We start from the raw sequence: 21,355 nt of genomic DNA on the forward strand, positions 1-21,355 counted from the left end.
TGGGGACCTGCAGTCCGGCTGGGTCCCCTGGCCCTTAGCAGGGCCTCCCTCGGCCCGGAGCCACCGGGACGACTTCGCGAGCGCGGCGGGGCCCTCTCCCTCCGTCCCTCCCTCGGTCCGCGGCCTGCAGCCTGGCCCCCTACCTGGCTCCCGGGCCGGACGCGAGCAGCAGCCGGGGGCGCGGAGCCCCGCGCGACGAGGGCGGCGGCGGGGGTCGGGAGGACGGCGGCCCGCGCGGCTCCCACGCTTCCGCCGGAGTCAGGAGTTGAACATTCCGCCTCTCCGCGCGGCGCCAATGAGCAGCACAGTGGCCGCAACAGCACCACCTACCTCCGAGCGCGGAACGGCCGCGCGCCGGCCCTCCCCGGCACGCCCGGGCCTCCGGGCCCGATCGCCGGCGCCCGCCCCTCGGCGCGCTGGAGCCTGCCGAGGCCCGGGACGCCCGGAGCAGCGCGCTGGCCCTTTCGCTGGGCACCACCTTATCCCGACCGCAGACATAGGCGCTGGGGCGCCGGGGAAGTCAGTGCTGTAGTGGGGAAGGGCCAGACTCGCACAGAGCTTCCCGGGGGGAAACGGGGCCCCAGCCGCCTCCGTGGAACCACCCGTGAGTACCCCCGCAATTCTGAGGAGTCCAGGTTGAGGAGACAGAGCCAGGTGGGAGTGGACGCTGGGGACCACGGCGAGTGATTGTGAATTGTGGGGAGCGCGATGTTTCCGTAGGGGGACAGGCCAGACAGGTGGTGAAGGCGTAAGCCAAGCTGTCCCGGGTTTCGATCTTGACTTTTCTCACCCGTGAACACGGGGGAATTGTGCAAAGCGAGTCGAGGGGGAGGTGGCTGTTTGTGTTTTTAGCTTAGTGGGGGTTTAGCGCAGTCGGCTGTGGCTGTGCAGTGGGTTGCTAGGGGGAGGCACAGCAGTGCGACTGTTGCTGTGACCTGGTGGTGGGATGGTGAGGACCTGAGGCAGAGTGTGCAAGCTGGAATTGAAGAGGAGAAACATCGAGAGACCTGTTTCAGGAAGAGGCGTGACCCAGGACATGTGGAAGACAAGGAGAGAGGGAGAGGACGCCAGGGTTTCAGGCCTGGGTGACTGGAAGAGGGATGGTGTCACTGACAGGAATAGGAACAGGGGACGCTGGCTTTTTGCCAAGTTTGAGGTCACCAAAGGAAAACCAGGTAGAGATGCAGCAGCCGAAACACCACACTGGCATTCAGAACACTGGCCAAGAGCACTGTTGTGCAGCTTGCAAGACATCCATGGAGGCTAAGGACGTGCAGTGGAGGAACAGGCGAATGTATAGGTCAGGAAAAACACAACTCTTTATCCCTTTGATACAGACTGAAGATTTTAGGATTATTAAATTCTATTTTGGTAACTGAGAAATTAGGATTGATAAAAACTGTCAGGCTAACAAAAAGTTCCTAATGTAGGTAATCAAATAATTGTTGAAGCCATCTAACCATAAAAGGGAAAACAAAGGCACTTCAGCACGTTCAGCCTGGGCTCAGGCTTAGGGATTCTGCAGGCATTTTACCTTACCTTCCAAGGCACCTGACCAGGAGAGGGTTGGGGAGCCAGGGGACCTGGCTGTGGTCTGAGTCCTAGCAGTTACCAGCGGGGCACTTGCTGCCTAGGCCTGGCTCCTGCTTGGCGAAGCGAGGGGGCCTAATGAGCTGTTAGCTGCAGGTTCCAGCTATAAAATGATGAAGGCTTCACATTTGAAGCTCATGGCTTCAGAAGCTTAAACTTTTTGGCCACTTTACCGCTCCGTCCTACCCATCTTCCTTCCTTCTCCTTTCCACCCATAATTAGGATCAAAGAATAACTATGAGGAGCAAGGAACGCCAAAGAGGAGGCTCTCAGACATGCTTGCCTGGTCATCCGGCAGGCATTGTCTTGTCTTCCCAAGTAGGTTGTAAATTCCCAAAGGTCTCTTGTCTCTGTCCAGAGCTGGAATAAACACCCAATAATTGTGTGATAAGCTTCCAGCTTCTAGCCTGACCTTTCTTTTGCCAAGCTGCCTGCTCCCTTATGACTACATTGTTCTGATAAATGCAGACTAGGGCTTCTTCCCATCAGTGACAAACCATGTTGAAGGTTTCTTTGCTACTTCTCACCTGGCAGATAACAGGTACATTTACTAACATAAACAGTGCTAACAAAGAGATCTAGTCAGACCTATCTTAGCAAACCTTCCTATTCCTTTACTTCAAATGTTTCCACACTAAAAATAGACGTGCTCTGGGCAGTGGGGTGGCTTGGAAGTTCTTCACACCCTCTTACATCCAAGAACACCCTGCAAAATCAACTTGCGATCTAAGTTAAACCAGTGTGTTTACTGTGTAAATACAGCTTTAGGGAAAAGCTCCTAAGCCCCACTCAAGGATACTGTTCTCCCTAAGCCCCTCTTCACTGGAAACCCTGGAGCTGCCACCAGCCATTAGTGGATCAGAGAAGTGCAGACATACATTCTATTCAAGACAGAAAGAAAGGGGCTCAGAGGCAAACAGCATTGTTTATGCTCCCTTGCCCCAGGTGGTGACAAGCTCTGGTACAGGCTGGCACCCAGGAGGACTTTCTCTAGCCATCTCACTTCTCCAACTTAGATGGTGAATACTTACTGTCTGCATCACAGCCACGAATTAACCAGCTTTTATACCAAGGTCAGTACAACTCTGAATCACTGGGAAATTAAAACACACAAGCAAACATCCTTTAAGATTAGTAGCCAGTACCTTAATATCATAAATGAAGCCCTGGTTACTGTTTGAGCTTAGCTGTTACAGAGATTCTCAGGAAGACTTGGATACCACCTTCGTTGGGTGTCCTGGGGCACGACAGCAGCGGAAGGGCAGGAAGCGTATTGGAGATTTTGCAAAATGTATTCAAGAAGACTTGACTGACTGTAGGGCACAGCGCTGAGCTTTGTTGATGACAGTGGTGAGGGAGGTGTGGTCCCTCCTCTTCCAGAGTTCCCAGAGTGCAATGGAAAAGCCAGCAAAGACACAGCAATTGTATTGAGGTGTGCTCTGCAGCAGGCAAGGGTGAGGGGCTTACAGGAGAGCACCAAACAGTTTTGAGAGGTTGATGAAGACTGCCAACTCAAAGAAGCTCTATGCTGATACAGGAAGAACGAAGAGGATCCGCTGGACAACAAGGAAGGGGAAGTATGCCGGGCACAGGGACCAGCAAATGCAGACCCCAAGGAACGACACCACCAGAGCAATAGTCCTTGTGTGGCAGCGATAGTGGCAGCAGTGACATACTCATGATGATGACAGACACGGCCAATATTGACTGAGTATTCAAATGCCGTGCACCCAATAACAGTTTTACACGCTCTTGCCATCTAGTCTTCACACTGCCAGGCAGCTTGCACGTCACCCACACCATAGGGCAGGAGAAAGCCTTGAGAAGCGTGCACAGCTTGCCTGCCTTCAGGGTGCAGGAGGTAACCAGCAGGGCTTGTTCTTTTAGTTCAAGCCGTTCCCCAGCGTTTTGCTCTCAGGATTTCTTTATACTCCAAAGAAAGGTGTCAACTGGTTTTTGTTTGTGTGAGCTACCCCTGTCAACATTTATCATGGAAATGAAAATGGAAGGGGCAGGTGTTGTGGCACAGCTGGCCAAGCTGGGGCTTGTGACACCCGCATTCACATCAACGTGTCTGGCTCAAGTCCTAGCTGCTCTGCTTTCCATCCAGCTTCCCAGTCCTACACTCAAGAGGCAGCCGACGATGCTCATGCATTTGCCACTCATGTAGAAGACCCAGATGGAGTTCCTGATCCTCGGCTCTGGCCTGGCCCAGCCCTGGCTGTGGTGGGCATTTGGGGAGTGAAACAGAAGACACAAGATCTCTATGTCTCTTCTGTGTCAGTCTGCCTTTCAAATAAAGTAATATTTTTAAAAAATTAAATATTAACTCATTTAAAACACAATAAGCCCACTTATGCTAACATATATAACATGTTTTACTAAAAAAACTATTATCCAAATTTTTAAAGATTAACAGTGTCATTATTTTAGACTTCTGAAAATCTCTTTAAGATTTTTTTCATTGGAGTGGGTGTTGTGGCACAGCACATCCCATATTGATGGTCATGTGGGTTGACAAAGGCCTACTGATCCAGTCTTGAGTCCTGTTCACCGTTCACTCCACCATTGTTTGGTGCTATTCTCCTCTAAATTTCTAATGTCAAATTTGTATGAGTTATAACTGAGCTTATCACACCCTTTCAGCACTGAACCGGGCTCTCTCTCCTGTTCTGCAAGAAAACGCATACATTCCTTCCCCAAGGACTTGAGCATTGATAGGATTTCCTGACAGAATCTGGTAACCTTTGACTGTGAACACAAGGCCAGCATGGATTCAGGGAAATCAAGACGTGCCCAGGGTTTTCACTGGAATCACAGAGAACAGTGTGGGTTGGTTTCAGGAAACACTTGACCTAGTTTCTCGGGCTGGCTTTATCAGCCAGGAGACCACAAAGATGACAGCACGATACAGATCCTTGCTATCAGGCTGAAACCTGAGCCGCGAGTGCTGTTGCATGGGCTGATGCTCTCATAGAGAAGGGCTTCCAGTGGTAGGTGGCTGGCTCTCATCTCTCTCCTGCACATCTCAGCAACTTAAATGAAGGCCTGGTGGCATGCATATCTAATAATGTGAATTTAGAAGGAACACCTAATGAACCAGGTAGAATACCTTTGCTCAGAAACTTCTACTGATGCCTCACTACCTATCACATGGAATCCCTCCTCCTTAGGAGGCATTCAAAGCCTGCATTGGCTAAACCAAATTTTGCTGCCCAGCATCACCTCCCATCTTTGCAGGCCTCTTGCTTGCATGAAACTGAACCACAAGCCTTCCAATCTCCACACTTCCCTCCTACAATTTCCTTCTTCTAAAACTCTATTGCTGGGGCCGGTGCTATGGCATAGCAGGTAAAGCCACTGCCTGCAGTGTCGGCATCCCATATGGTCACCAGCTCAAGTCCCGGCTGCTCTACTTCTGATCCTGCTCTCTACTCTGGCCTGGGAAAGCAGTGGAAGATGGCCCAAGTGCTTGGGCTCCTGCACCCACATTGGAGGCCTGGAAGAAGCTCCTGGCTCCTTGGCTTCAGATCTGCAGCTCTGGCCATTGTGATCATTTGGGGAGTGAGCCAGCAGAATGGAAGACCTCTCTCTCTGGCTCTACCTCTCTCTGTAACTTCTTTCAAATAAATAAAATAAATCTTAAAAAAAAAAAAAAAAAACCTCTATTGCTTTCCAGGCCCAGCTAAAATGCTTCCTTTCCTCAGAGCTGTTTCCAATTCTTTTTTCCCTTAGAATCTCATGCTACTTTCATATTATAAAAATCTTTTTGATTTTCTCCCATATCATTCTTATCAATGTGCCTGTCATTCCCTTCTCTTTACATTTTCTTATTTCGGTGTAAACTCACCCAACTGACATAGAGCACTACTTGCAAGCCCTTGATAAATATTTAATGAAGAAATGAATAAAGGAACAGAACTTCATAATTGGATTATGGTTCCAGTAGCCACATTGAACTCTCTCAGTACTTATTTAAGAAAGAGGACAACAACTAAATCTGTATGGATACGGATTCTGTGGTAGACATTTTATTAGAACTTTTGCAAGTGTATCATTTAATTTCTTCATTTTTTTAATCCATGAAAGAGGAATTGAGTTATCAGATATTTTATTAAGTAGCTTGCTCAATATCATTAAGATAATATATGGTGGTTTTGATATATAAATAAATTCTGATCTGTCTGGTTCAGTGGCCCACTTTCTTCTTATTGTACTGTATATCGTGAGAAATGTAGACATTTTTGGTAAATAAATAGGCTATGGAAGCAGCTATCTGTGTCTCTAAACCTTTTTCAAATATTGCTGAAAAGTGTCCTAAATTGCTAAAAATTTGATATTCTTTTTTTTTTTTTTTTTTTTTTTTTGACAGGCAGAGTGGACAGTGAGAGAGAGAGACAGAGAGAAAGGTCTTCCTTTGCCGTTGGTTCACTCTCCAATGGCCGTCGCGGCCGGCGTGCTGTGGCCGGCGCACCGCGCTGATCCGATGGCAGGAGCCAGGAGCCAGGTGCTTTTCCTGGTCTCCCATGGGGTGCAGGGCCCAAGCACCTGGGCCATCCTCCACTGCACTCCCTGGCCACAGCAGAGAGCTGGCCTGGAAGAGGGGCAACCGGGACAGAATCCGGCGCCCCGACCGGGACTAGAACCCGGTGTGCTGGAGCCGCTAGGCGGAGGATTAGCCTAGTGAGCCGCGGCGCCGGCCCAAAATTTGATATTCTTAAGACATTTGTTCATAACCAGGAAAAAGCCCATTTTTTTCCCACAATATTTTGAACTTTTTAGTACAATTTATTGAAATAAAATTTACCAGCTAAATAGCCTAACTACAAAGTGTTCATATCCATTTAGATAAGATGATACCAGAGTTTTAAAATGTCAAGGGCTGGTGTTGTACTGAAATGGGTTAAGCTGCTGCCTGCAATGCTGGCATCTCATCAGAACAATGACCGGAGTCTCAGCTGCTCCATTTTTGATCCAGCGCCCTACTAATGGCCTGGGGAAAGATGGCCCAAGTGCTTGTGCCCTTGCCACCCATATGGGAGACCTGGATGGAGTTCCAGGCTCCTGGCTTCCACCTGGCCCATCCCTGGCTGTTGCCACTCTTTGGGGAGTGAACCAGTAGACGGAAGAAGGTCTCTGTCTCTCTCTCTTCTCTGTAACTCTGCCTTTCAAACAAATAAATCTTAAAAAAAAAAAAAGTGTTGAATTAATGATTTCAGACTGCTTTGTCATAGTTAATGGTTAAGAGCAGAGGCTCAAACTCTCATAAAGAATATCTTCTTATGTAAGGCTAACCCCCTAAACAGTACTGAGTATTCAAGAAAGATGATCCCCAGGAGGAAAGAGCTCTCTGTACACAGGCTTTCAATTCCTCCACCACTGTTGCCACCCAGCATCCATAACTCTTGGGATTGCTCTACACCAGTTCTCATAGTTGCATCTGGCAAACAAGAATACCCTTTGGGGCCAGTACTGTGGCACACAGTGGGTTCAAGACATGGCCTGCAGCACTGGCATCCCATATAGACACTGGTTTGAGTCTTGGCTGCTCTGCTTCTGATCCAGCTCCCCGCTAATGCACCTGGGAAAGCAGCAGAGGATGGCCCAAGTCCTTGGGCCCCTGCACTCATGTGGGAGACCTGGAAGAAGCTCTTGGCTCCTGTCTTCACCCTGGCCCAGCCCTGGCCATTGTGGCTGTTTGGGGAGTGAACCAGCAGATGGAAGATATATCTCTCTCTGTAACTCTGCCTTTCAAATAAATAAATAAATCTAAAAAATAAAAATAAAAAAAAGAATACTCTGCCTCCATCACAGGTGCAGTGGTAGCAGATTCTACTCAAAAACAACACTAATGTAATCTAAAAGAAAGCACACACAACACATTTACACAACCATAAAATGCTATGGAAAGAGCCCAGGTTCTGAATGAGGCTTCAGCTTTAATAGATCCAATAAACAGAGGTGAGCATTCATCCTCAGGGAACTATATCTCAGCCTCCGGTGGGTTGGTAAAACATTATAGATAAATTATTATTTTCTTACTGACTGCAGAGCTTTCTGCATAAATCAAATTCTCAGCCCAACCTTATAGACATTCTGAGATGTCAATGACATAATCCCCCATGACATTCAGTTATACCACTAATTTCTTGGATTTAGGCACAAGCAGTAGGGAAGGGGAATTCTTCTATCTACTAATTTCTGGAAGACCACTAGTTATATTTAATAACATAATTATTAATTGCATTTTATAATCACTCATAAATAATTGAATGACATCACCTGACATTCACATAAAATTTTCAGGTATCTGGATATTTTTCATGGCTCCTTTTCATTATAAACATGATTAAATAATACAAATACATTATCATTTGAGGTGTCCTCAAAAGTAACCTCTTTTTCTTCTATAAGTATTTTTAAAAATTACTTATTCACAGGGCTGGCGCTGTGGCACAGCGAGTTAAAGCCCTGGTCTGAAGCACTGGCATCCCATATGGATGCCAGTTTGAGTCACAGTTGCTCCACTTCCAATCCAGCTCTCTGCTATGGCCTGGGAAAGCAGTAGAAGATGGCCCAAGTCCTTGGGCCCCTGCACCCAAGTGGGAGACCTGGAAGAAGCTCCTGGCTCCTGACTTTGGATCAGCTCCGGGACATCTGGGGAGTGAATCTATGGATGGAAGACCTCTCTGTCTCTGCCTCTCTCTGTAATTCTGTCTTTAAAGTAAATAAAATAAATCTTTTAAAAAATACTTATTCATTTATTATCTTTATTTGAAAAAGAGAGAGAGAGGAGAGAGAGATCTTCCATCATTGTTTCACTTCCCAAATGCTCACATAGCAGCATCAATCCAGGCCTCCTATGTAGGTCCCAGGGACCTAAAAATTGAGCCATCACCTGTTGCCTCCCATGGTGTCATTAGAAGAAAGGAAGGTAGACTAGGAAGTGGAGCTGGGACTTGAGCCCAGGCACTCTGATATGGAATGCGTATATCCCAACCAGCATTTTAACAGCTATACTTGAAGGCTGCTCGTGTGCATATTGTTTTTGTTTTAACTGATACAACCAGCCCCTGTATTTTATTCATCTTAATCACCATGAAAAATCTACAAGTAAGCAATATAGTTCCTCTGTTCTGCTCCAGATGGAGCTGGGGAGTATAGCAATGACCACGTCCTAGGACCTGGGCCAGAATCTCTCAAATGTGGATTTACCGTTTCATACTCTGAAAATCTTAGTCCAATTTCAAAGTTGCATTTCTTGTAGATTACTCTTTCTCAAGTTGAAATTTATCCAATGAATATTTCCCAAGTTTTCCTTGCTTTTTTTGTTGCCATCATTGTTTTTTACTAACTTTTTAACGTCCATTTGTATTAAGCCTTTGTCCACATTGTTGTTTGCAACACCTTCCAATTTAGTAGCATCTGCAAATTTCATTAACATGCTATTTACTCCCTCTTCCAGATCATTAAAAAATGCTATTTCTTATGTATTAAATTTTGCGGTCCAATAGATTTAATTTGCTGTTGTAATTTCAGTGCGTGTTTTCTAAAGACACAATGCAGTTAAGAATGGTCTTAACATAGGCTTAAATCCATACCCAGTTTATAGTTATTTTACTATTATGCAATCCATTTGTGTTCTCTAATCAGCACTGTTGTGAGCTCCGTTGAAGCCATAATCTATTGATTTTCTCTTCCCTCTTTTTCAATACAGTCATCATCTTGGCTTTAAATGCACAGCAACAGCAGAGTTAGAACTATTGTTGTACTCTAATCCACAGCTATTTATAAAAGGAAATTAAGTCTTTGTTTTCAGTGGATAGTCTTCCACTGATTTAAGAAATGTTCTACATTAAGAAGTTTATTTTATAACCATAATATTTGATTTTCTCATGCAGAGTATCAGTGCTCTAAGAAATAGATTCCAAATCTTTTAGACAAGTAAATATATATTTAAATGTTTTATAGACTTATATAAAATATATTTACATATGTAAAATAGGAGTGTGTGTGTGTGTAGTTTAAATAGTAGTTTAATTCACTGATTTCCTGACTACATAGAATCTAGGTTGCTTTTATTTTTTATAACAGGCTTAGACACGCCACCTTCACATCAGAGAATGAGGTTCATTATAGCTTTGCGTTACCCTGTGTCACACACCATCCTCATTAGGCCTTATAGCATCGGTTACCATTTCCAATGAGATGAGGCTTCCTACAAATCACTTAGTGCAATACTTATGCTCACATATTGTTATTTTAATTCATTACCCATAAGGTTAGTCTTCGTGTTTCTATATAATATTTCCAGGAAATATTTTCTTTCCTTACTTTCTCAGACTTTCTCATTTCTAAATAGTGTTAAGGTGATCCCATAGTAATCTTTTCTTTTCCCCTTTGAGAAATTAATTTCCAACCCTGAGTCTCCCCATCCCCAAGTTGTTCCTGATAACTTTCCTGTCCATTCCAGGATGTTATTGTCAAGTTCCATCAAGGTAATTTATGTGAAAGTGTTTTCTAAGTAATATAAAATCAAACAAACGGCATCGTTTTGTCAGAACATATTAAAGGAAAATAGAGATATTCATTTCATTGTGAAATGAAAACTCTATTTCTAGATTTTTCCATGTCAGACTTTCAGTAAATGTCAGAAGACACGCTATCTTTTCATATTTGACTTTCAGTACAATTGAGGATGTGTCTCAGAGAAAAAGTCTTCATTTTCGAATTTCTCTAACAACATATAATTTTATATTCCAGATTTTTAAATAATTCTATAGTAGACTTCTGGGTTAAAAAAAAAAAAGGCATCATGGCCGGCGCTGTGGCTCACTAGGCTAATCCTCCGCCTGCGGCACCAGTACACTGGGTTCTAGTCCTGGTCCAGGCACCAGATTCTGTCCCGGTTGCCCCTCTTCCAGTCCAGCTCTCCGCTGTGGCCCAGGAAGGCAGTGGAGGATGGCCCAAGTCTTTGGGCCCTGCACGCGCATGGGAGACCAGGAGGAAGCACCTGGCTCCTGGCTTCAGATCAGCGCAGCACCAGCTGTAGCGGTCATTTGAGGGGTGAACCAATGGAAGGAAGACCTTTCTCTCTGTCTCTCTCTCTCACTGTCTAACTCTGCCTGTCAAATAAAAAAAAAGTCATCATCAAACCAAGTACTCGTTTTCCTGTACAAAACTCTTTTGGATTTTTCAAATTGTTTTTGAAGCCTTAAAAGAGTCGACTTTTTGTTGAAAACACTAATTGGGTTATCAGTGTAAGTCTCCATCCAGGGAAACTCATGTTGTGTGAATGTGGGAGATGGAGATCCTGTAGCGTTGGTTCTTGAGGTGGACTCCTCAGTCCCCGTGCCCTTCTCCCATCCTCCTGAGGTGTTCCACTCTTCTCCACACCAGCCATGTTTTTCAACAATCCATGTTCAACCTTTTCTTTCAAAATGGTCTCCAGCCCCCCATAATGATAAAGTTGTTATCGCTGGTTTCTTTGTCTGTGGGAGAGAGAAAAATCAAACACATGTAAGTACATGGTAGGAAGTAGAGGTAGTAGTTTGTATGGCAGCTCAAACTGACTAATTCAGAAGTACTTCCATGGAAGGAACATTCCATCAGAGTGAAGAGGAGCACAGAGCTAATCCTCTGATGAGCTTGTGTAAGCCCTTCTTCCTTACATGTGCAGACAAGTACATTTTTTTTGCCACAATTATTTAAGTATTATAATAAAAATTCTCCTTACAGTCAGATGTTAGGAAAAAATAAAAAGAGTTGAAATAACTGGATAACTGCTTTGGTTTTCACTTTGTTAAATAGAGCAAACCTTACCAAATCTTTATGGTAGACATTTCAAAGTAATTGCCAGTCAGATTTGCAAAATTCTATGGATTTATTTCAGTTGAGTAATCAAAATTCAACCGTGCTTAGCCTGCCTCCACCTGTCCCAACGACCAGTTTATCTGGATAATTTGCCATGCAAATTAGTGACCTAACCCTCCAACAAGTTTCAGTATGCCAGATTGCATCGTCTTTTAGCTATGACCAGCATCCCTAGCCTTGCAGGAAGTTGCCTTAGACATACCTCTAGATGGTTTCAATTATTTCTAGTCGTGATGGCTCTGGATTACAATAAGTCTACTGTTGATGTCTCGTTACAGAATGAAGCTCATAGGTATTCCTGAGGTCCTTGCCTGATTTCAGCTTCCGAGTAGCTTTTTCTGAAGTTTATGCAGATGGGAACCAAATTCAAGCTCTCACATTTTCCCAGACTTTTAAGCAAGTCAGGATAGACCTTGAGTGGCCTTATTACAAGAGACCTTGATAACTTGATGGATCCCTAGGATAAATGCTAATGAGGACTTTCAAGTGTGTGAAACTCAGAAGGCATTATAGAACAGGGACTAAGAGCATGGGCTTTAGAATTAGATAGATCTGGATTGAAGCATGGGTCTGATGTATATGAACTTGGGACCTTGGGTATTTTACTGAGACACTCTGAGTCTCAATTTCTTCATCTGTAAAATGGATATAGTATTCAGTTTTTCTCTTGGGTCAAATAGGTGAATATGTATACAGCACACTTGATAATAGAAATAGCCCAGATGCTAGCTATTATTATTATTATTACTATTATTAGTCATGTTCTACATGCTAAATATTTGCTATTATTATTGGTATTGTTGTTATTTGGCAACATGAAATATTTCTATTTCCTCTGGATTTAGTTTTTTCCCTGTGTTTCTCTTTATATTTCTATTTAATAGTACCGATTTTCTTAGACATCTCTAGTGATTGTTAGTTACTGTTATTTGTAAGAATGAAGACTTTTGTTGACTATTTTTGGTAGCTGGCATGGATTTTCTCTGTTATTCTGAAACAGATTTGTCTTCTATAGGACAGTTCCCTAAATAGGAATGTCTAGTCCATGGCAGCCCTATTGACAGGTTTTCTTTAGAGTTACACACACACACACACACACACACACACACACACACAAGTATGCATTCTCGGTTGGCTCAACCTTGTGGTTGAGTTAGTGGTATCATACCTTGGGCTTTTTCCTATCTAATTTGGTGAAGTTATAACATGTATGGCTAATGAATAAATGTGAGGATTGGGCTGGAGTTGATGAGAAAAGTGCCAGGAAGGTTAATTCACTGGATAGATTATTTTAATTAATTAACTGACTTCTTTTGTCTGAGAGGCAGAGAGATGAGAGAGAGAAGAGAAAGAGAGCTAGAGAGAGAGAAAGCGCCCATCTGCAGGTTTTCTCCCCAAATGCCTGCAATGGCTGGTGCTGGACGGGGTAAGGGCAGGAGCCGGAAACTCAGTCCTGGCCTTCCGAGTGGGTAATGGAGGTCTGATCGTTCACACCATTACCCATCCCCTCTGTGTCATTTGCTGGAGTCAGGAGCTAAGCTGGAGCCTGAACCCAGCTACTTCAGCCTGGGATGCGGACATCCCAAAGAGCATCTAAATGCCTGCCCCTCACCAAATATCTAAAGGAAAGTTTGGCTGTAGCTTGAGAGGACTTAAAGGAAATGATCAGTTACCAAGAAGATAAAGATAAGGAGAAGGTTAGGGAATGGTAGATGTTCTTTGGCATTATAAAGGGCATCAAAAATATCACTACAGCCTCTGAGGATCTGCCAAAACCAGCCAGGGGAAAACCTACTGCTCACAGGCATGCTATGAGCTAAGGGACGCTAAGAGAAAGGCAGAGTGACAGCAATGCATATTCTGGGAATCTGTCTCCTAGGTAAATGCAATGACTTAGTGAGACCTCCGAAGCCGTGGAGGCATCCCCATGCTGAGAATACACTTGAGCCCGGCAAACCAGCGAAATCTTTGCCATTTCAGCCTTTTCTTCCCTTCCCTCCCCAGTATCTGAAATGAAAAATAACAGGAAAGAGATCTATAGCTCCTGATCTGATTATGACACCCACCCTTAGGAAGGAGAAGTAGCCAGTTGTGCTTTTAAATTCGACTACTTTCTCCATTTGATATCATAACTGCTGTTTTTTTTTTTTTATTTTTTTTTTTTTGACAGGCAGAGTGGACAGTGAGAGAGAGAGACAGAGAGAAAGGTCTTCCTTTGCCGTTGGTTCACCCTCCAATGGCCGCCACGGCCGGCGCGCTGCGGCCAGCGCACCGCGCTGATCCGATGGCAGGAGCCAGGAGCCAGGTGCTTTTCCTGGTCTCCCATGGGGTGCAGGGCCCAAGCACCTGGGCCATCCTCCACTGCACTCCCTGGCCACAGCAGAGAGCTGGCCTGGAAGAGGGGCAACCGGGACAGAATCCGGCACCCCGACCGGGACTAGAACCCGGTGTGCCGGCGCCGCTAGGCGGAGGATTAGCCTAGTGAGCCGCGGCGCCGGCCCCATAACTGCTGTTTTATTCGGCCATTCACAGTACTCGTCTAGAGAGGAGGGCCCCTGGGAGTAGCAGTCTTCTATTCGCTCAGTACAAGTGTATTGTCAGCCTCAGTCAAGGCTCAGAGTCTCAAGTTGGAACTAGAAGCGATGAGAAAATCAACTTGGTCTCCATAGAAAAGAAAACACGACCTCAGGTCTCCAAGGCTGATCTACAAACTTGAGGGGCTAGAGAAAACTGGGAGGAGAAGGAAGAGTCTATATGGCTGGTAGCAAAGAATGACTTCAAGACAAGATGTGCCCAACAAAGATATTTTTAAAATAAAACACCCTGGGGCCGGTGCTGTGGTACAGCAGGTTAAAGCCCTGGCCTGAGGCGCCGGCATCCCAAATGGGCACCAGTTCTAGTCCTGGCTGCTCCTGTTCTGATCCAGCTCTCTGCTATGGTGTGGGAAAGCAGAAGATGGCCCAAGTCCTTGGGCCCCTGCACCCACGTTGGAGGCCGGGAGGAGGCTTCTGGCTCCTGGTTTCGGGTCAGCGCAGCTCCAGCTGTTGTGGCTATCTGGATGGAAGACTCTCTCTCTGTCTCTACCTCTCTCTGTAACTCTTTCAAGTAAATAAAATGCATCTTTAAAAAATAAATAAATAAATAATAAAATATTCTGAGGTTCTGTAACGGAAACTGCTTCTCCATGTTTTCTACAAAATAGTCAGTAAACAGAGACTTGTATAGTCGGACAATTGGCAAAATCCATTTTTAAAGAGATAAGGCATAGAGGGTAAGGTACAGAGAAGCCACTAAACCAAAGAGAAGGGGCATCTCAAACACAACGGAAGCTCCTGCTGGAATAGGAGTGGAGCCTTCCCAGCGAACACAGGGAAATGAGAGCTCCTGAGAAAGCAGAGGCTTTCTGTAGCTGGTATTTGGCATACCTGTGAACACACGGCATATTTATTTAGGGATACACACATACATTTCTATTTGAAAGGTGAAATTTCAGAAAAAAAAAAGGTCTCATATAACTTGCTTAAAACGACACTTACTGTGTTTTGGGAAAAATTAATCTCATGCTTTTGTTCCTGAATGTGTCTCTGTTATTTTTATTTTGTGACAATCAAGAACTTACATAATCATGTCGGCCAGGAGCAAAAAAATGGGCAGACAAAGCTCATAGCTGGCAACATCGGGTTTAGAATCTGGGAAACTTGGTTTCGGATCCTAACTCAGACATAAGATCCTTCATTTCTCTCAGTGTTTCCTCATCAGTAAGTCATGAGACCATTTCCCTCCTAGATATCAAGAGTAAAATCCTGTGTGTATGTATCTGACCTGAGCGGTGGCCCAACAGACAGACAAACAGCCTTGATTACTGAAACAAAATGGCCCAGAAAATTCTCTTCCAAAGCCAACTTTCAGAAAACCTTGTATTGAAACTGTATTCCTAGTGCCTCATTCCTCCCACCCCCCCAGCGATCGTCTCCTAGCACTCAATATATTTTCATACCCTGTGTTACAGACTTTGCTCAGGTGCTCCAAAGATGGTTGTTTTTCTAGTGCACAAACAAACCCTGCACATAAAGCCTATGATGCATCAGCATATCTCAGTTACGCCCTTCATCCCACCCCCCAGCAACTGTCTCAATGTTAACTTAATGTCATTCATCTACTTGCGGCGTTATTGAAAACGGAGACTTAATTAAAATGGCCCAGCATCACCTGGCTCACAGAGAGTGCCACATGCAATAATCCCTAATAAAGTGTATACTTTGGCTCCTACCTACAATTGAATTTCTGAAGCCAGAAATATCAGTGGATTTATAATGGTGTGTGAGTATTAGGTAGGGATAGATTGGTACCACTAATGAAGAGCAACTTTCTCAGGAGGAATATCATAGCAATGCATAATTGTTTCTAGGCTACATAGACTGAACGTGTAAATGAACACTCAGGGTAGGGGTTAAAATCCAACTTCTAGTGTGAACTATGAAATGCATGACTTGTGCTACAACTGGGTTTCATTTCTGTTCTGTAATATATGAATATTTTATCTTTTTATGGTATTTCATTTTATTCTCTTCTGTTTCCACCTCCTGGCTCTTTTATATTTTTTATTTATTTGAGAGGCCCAGCAACAGAGAGAAAGAGAGAGCTTCCACCTGCTGGTTCATTTCCCCAAACGACTGCCATTACCAGTGGCCAGAGCTGAGAGCCAGGAACTCAACCCAGGTCACCAGTGTGGTCCAATCACTTGAGCCATCACCTCGGCCTCCCAAGGTCTATGTTAGCAGGAAACTTAGGTACTCCAGTGTGGCCGGTGGGTGTTTGAACCACTAGGCAACCCGCCCTTCCTTCTCCCACTCTTTCATTCAGTAATTTGAAATGTTTTCTAACACAAGAAAGTTTTCAAGCTGTGCACATTGGAGGGTGGGTCAGAGTCCCAGGCACTCTGCTTCCCATGTAGCTCCCTGTTAATGTGCCTGGGAAGCCTTGGATGATGGCCCAAGTCCTTGATTCCTACCACCCACCGGGGAGACCCAGATGGAGCTTCTGGCTCCTGGTTTCAGCCTGGCTCAGCCCTAGCGGTTGTGGCCATCTCGGGGAGTGAACCAGCCGATGGAAGATCCCTCTCTCTTTCTCCCTCCGTGCCTTTCACCTAAGTAAGTTAACAAGTAAATAAATAAATCCTTTGAGAGAAGAATTCGGTGCCCTGCTTCAATTATTGAAACAAACACTTTTCAAAACTGGTGCAACCCATGTTCAGACATGCACCTGACGGAACTCCTGAGAGCCCCTCCCTGCTGAGTCAACTCCAGAGCCTTAAAGCCCCCAGGTAGGTGTCTCTCCTTTTCTGTGCTTTTGTAATGGTTTGGCCAGAGACACCAAAGCATCCTTGAATGTTCTAAGGTACCTTTCATGTGGCCTCTCATTCCAGCAGAGAGCGGGAAGAGCGATAGTATTTCTCCAACACCGGGTAATCGGCGTGCCAGGTGCTTCATATACCTTCACTTTGGCCCCTACTGTGGCCTTTGTGAGCGAGGGATTAGCATTCCAGTGGGCACATGTGGAATTTGAACCTCAAAGACCTTAAGATACTGGCCAAAGTTCACAGCAGAGAGCCTCCACAGGCCACGGTCAGGCTGCGGCACACGCTAGGACGCCCGCGTGGGCAGTGGCGGCTGTGGGGAGGGCTACCTCCCTTCCTGCTGTACGTCCTGGACGTGGCTCCGGCTGAGTCAAACCCCAGATCTGGCTGACGCTCTCTCTGCCGTTCCAGGCTGCTTCCCAAGAGCTACTAGATTCACCCAGGACATCAGGCAGCGCCCGGTCTGAAAAACTCTCCCCAGCAAGAGCCGTGGCCATTGCAGCCATCTGTGTCATGTGCTACCCTCGTTCTAATTGCAAACATGGCAACCACAGAACACAAAGAATGGGCTTGCTCAGGAATAGGAGCTCTCCAGCAAGCTGGTTTGATATTTCCTGTACAGCTTCAGCTCCCCTGGGTTTCCGCCCTCTGGCTCTTAGACAGGAAGTACACCTTGGGCTCTCTGGGTCTCTGGTCTGCTGGCCCACATGGCAGATTTGGGGCTGCCAGCCTCCGTAAGTGTGCGAGCCAATTCCTTATAATCAGTCTCAAAGGAAATGTGTTATAAGAAATTGGCTCATTCTTTTGGGCTGGTTTCCCTGTAGAATCCTGACTAATGCATACAGCAACAACCGCCCTCACTGATACGCTTGGCCTTTACCCCTGAGCAATCTTTCTCTACCTCCTGAAGCCACTGCATCCTGGCTAGTGTGGAACCCAGGCCCCTCAGGGCCCCACTGGCTCCTGCCCTGAGCTCTTCTCCCTGATGGGGAGACAGAACCCTCAGTCGGTCCCTTGGCCCTAAAATATCCTGCCTGGAACCATCCATTTTCCTCCATTCCTGTAGGTCCCTGCTGTCCTATCACCCTGGTGACTTTGGCCAGCTGCCTCCAGCTATGGGAAGGTTAGAAGTCGATGAAGGACTTGCGGTCCCCCTTAGTCTCAGCTGCTGCAGCCGGTTTTGCTCTTGTTTTTCTGTTGTGTTGGTCACCCTACTGTAGACTCCCACTCTTTCTGGCTCTCCCTTGTTTATCAAGAGCCTTATCCTCCCATAAGGGATGCAGGGAGGAGCCAAGGGTCAACTGGGCAGGTGCCACATGCCCTGGTCATAGGCTTTCTCTCTTCCCTGCTCTGGAGAGGAACGCCGGTGCCCATGAGCTCACAGAGTGCTTACTTCCATTTAAAGCTGGGCTGTGGCCCCCATTGTTCAAAGTGTGGATCGCACTGGGAACGAGGATCCCGGCTTCCAGCAGCACCCTTGTGGGACAAGCACACGCACGAGTCCGAGCAAGGCACACAGTTTGCCCGGCCCCCTGCCCTTATCTTGTCAGAGTAACATTCCCTCCACTCCATCTCTCCTGCAGTGTCACGCCACAGGCCACAAACATCTGATCCAGCAACCATCAGGGCAGCAAGGGGGGACCGAGGTTGGCAAAGGAAGCCTCCCTGCTCCACACTTGGGCGTCCACGTGCTGGGCACTGGGTCCCCTGGCCGCGACTTCCCAGAGCCATGTCATTCACTGACAGCTGGAGTCTCCAAGGACGTCATGCAGGTAGCCATGGACTATGTTAAGTGCAGCTCATTAAGACAGCACGACCTCTGTGGGAGACAGTAGGACAGCTCCTCGCCGAATGAAACGTGGAAATACCATATGATTCAGCATCACCACTTCTAGGAACATACCCAAAAGAATTGAAAAGTTGGGCCTTGAGCAGGTATCAGTCCACCTGTACACGTAAAGCAGAACTACTATTCACAATGGTCAAAAGTAGAAGCAAATCAAATACCCATTGGTTGATGAATGGCTGAATGAAATGTAGCATATACATAAAATGCATTATTCAGCGTTGGTAAGAAGGAAATTCTGGCACACACTACAGCATGGATGAACCTTGAAAGCATTTCCCTAAATGAAACAACACAGTCACAAAAGGACCAATATGAGTACTGCATGATTCTATTTATATGAGGTACCCAAAATAGGCAAGTTCATGGACACACAAGTAGAAGAAGGGTTATGGGGGCTGGATGAAGGGGAAAATTGAAACTTAGGGCTTAATGGATAAAGAATTTTAGTTTGGGATATTGCAAAACTTTTATAGGGTGATAGTGACGGTGATGGTGACCCAACAATGTGAATATATTCAATGCCACTGAACTGCTCCTGCAAAAAGGGTTAAGATGGGGGCTAGCATTGTGGCATAATGGGTTAATCAGCTGCCTACAATGCTGGCATCCTATATGGGTGCTGGTTCGAGTCCCAGCTGCTCTGCTTCCAATCCAGCTCTCTGTTAATGCACCTGGGAACACAGTGGAGGACGGCCCAAGTGCTTGGGAATCTGCTACCAGCATGGGAAACTTGGAGGAGGCTCCTGGCTTTGACCCAGCCCAGCCCTGGCCATTGAAACCAATTGGGGGGTAAATCAGCAGATAGAAGATCTCTCTATCTCCCCCCATTCCCAATCAGAACTCTGCCTTTCAAGTAAATAAAATAAATCTTTTTTTAAAAAAGGGTTGTGATAGACAATTTTATGTTCTATATATTGAAAAGTTAACAAGGGTCCAGTGAGCCATTAGGGGAAGAAACAGCATATGACGATGTGGGCATCGGCCCCGCTGCAGCTTCCTCAGGTGTGCCATCCCCCATCATGCCCTCTGCCCCACCCTTAACCCTGCACAATCAAATCATTCAGGAGTTAGGATGACACTCACCATGTGTTGCAAGTGGTGTGGTCAGCATAAAGCAGCAGCCCCTCCTCCACGGTGTCAGCGGTAGAAATTCAACCACCTGGGGTGGTAGTTTGGTGCAGCGGCTAAGATGCCTGCATCCCATTCGGGCTCCACTTCCAGTTCCAGCTTCCTGCTAAGGTGCACCTTGGGCGGCAGCCGGGGACGACTCAGGTGTTCGGACTCCTACCACTCATGTGGGAGACCTGGGCTGAGTTCCTGGCTTCTGGACACTTGGGGAGTGGACCAGCAGATGGGAGGACTCCCCCTCTCTCTGTCCTTCCAATAAACAAAGTTTTCAAGCATGTCAATGGCTTACGATCGCAATGCAAAGTTACATCTTCAACACCGCCCTTTGTAAAAGATGAAGCTCCTTAAAGAGATCTGGTTCCTTCTTAGCTCTCCAGAGTTCGCTTTTAGCTTCTTACCCACTCACTGCCAACTTTATTTCCCGCTTAGAACCTGTTCTTTGCCTCCCCCTTGTTAGTCAGCATTCACATCCTTCAATGCGCAGCCCAACTGTCACTTCCTCAGGAAACATTTCCTAACCTCAGATCAAGTTACATTCCCTTATTACATCACCATCTCCATCTGGGTGTCCCCGAAGTCTTATGCTAAGGGATTAATGTTCACGGGTAAAGGATAAAGGGTGGAAAGAACAATTATGGTATCTGCAGGCCGTGCCTTTGGGAAGTAGTGGATTGGATTGGGTTGCTGGGGTGGAGTCCAAGATCCAGTGATGATGACTTTACAAGGAGAGATCCCCACAGACATGGTAACTGGGCCCCCAGCTTCCTCTGCCTCCCTGACTGGCTACGCGATCTTTCTTCACCCTGCCTCCTGCCGTCCACTGTCCTCCTCACCCACCGTACCATGAGGCTGCTTGGTCTCAGACTGCTGGAAACTCCAAAACCATGAGCCAAAGTAGACCTTCCTTCCTAAGCAGTTTCCCTTAGGCATTTGTGATATTGGGAAAGAGCTAATACACACATGCTCCGGAAGCATCCCATCCTTCCCCGGAAGCACTTATATCTACTTACTTATTTGGATTATATTACTTGCTTACTCCTCTGTCTCCCCATCAGATAAATTCCTGAATAGTGACCCTCTCTAGCTTCTCTCACAACTGAATCCTGAGTGCACAGAGGGCCTGGTATAGAGGACTTTAATCACTGTTTGCTACCGGGTGACTGAATGAACAGAAAAATAGCTCATTTTAAGGTCTTTCTCCAGCATGGAAGTAAGAAACGCTGGGACCAGCTTGTCTAAAGCCGCAGTCTTCTATGTAGGACAGATTAAGATTTCTCTGAAGAGAGGGATGCAATAAATTTCAGATGGACACCAAAAGGAAAGCTATTTAAGGTAGGGGCTCATTTAATCACACCAGAGAGTCCATGTCCATTTTTTCCATTAGGAGCACAATTTGCAAGGAGAATGACACTTCTTTTAATTTTCTCACACTGCTAGTCACTGATCTGCATTCAGCTCTTCAGAGGAAATGCCATTGAATTCAGGAGAAGCATATTTAACCTGCATGCCATTCCAAGATCGCAGCAAAGCTTAGCTCCCGCACACTCTGCCAGTGCCCT

At 46.0% G+C, this 21,355-nt stretch overlaps 1 protein-coding gene and 1 non-coding gene across 5 annotated transcripts in view; one reads left to right on the forward strand and one right to left on the reverse strand.

The window, feature by feature from the left end:
• MAP3K20 (mitogen-activated protein kinase kinase kinase 20) overlaps nt 1–462 on the reverse strand; it is a 175,140-nt gene extending 174,678 nt beyond the window's left edge. Inside the window, exon 1 of one of the 4 annotated variants that reach the window (XM_008258756.5) lies at nt 144–361. The gene's annotated coding sequence lies outside the window, so the exon portion shown is untranslated. Of the gene's footprint in view, nt 1–143 lie in introns of all 4 variants that reach the window. The other 3 variants (XM_089329061.1, XM_089329063.1, XM_070070686.2) reach the window with 3 other exon arrangements.
• LOC127491525 (uncharacterized) lies at nt 376–6,985 on the forward strand. The gene is made up of 2 exons (XR_016231503.1): nt 376–604; nt 2,536–6,985. It is a non-coding gene; the product is annotated as an uncharacterized LOC127491525 (transcript).
• The last annotated feature ends 14,370 nt before the right edge of the window (nt 6,986–21,355 follow it).

Source organism: Oryctolagus cuniculus, chromosome 3 (assembly GCF_051225735.1).
Source record: "Oryctolagus cuniculus isolate XC-2025 breed Fujian yellow rabbit chromosome 3, ASM5122573v1, whole genome shotgun sequence".
In the NCBI taxonomy this organism is placed as follows: domain Eukaryota; kingdom Metazoa; phylum Chordata; class Mammalia; order Lagomorpha; family Leporidae; genus Oryctolagus; species Oryctolagus cuniculus.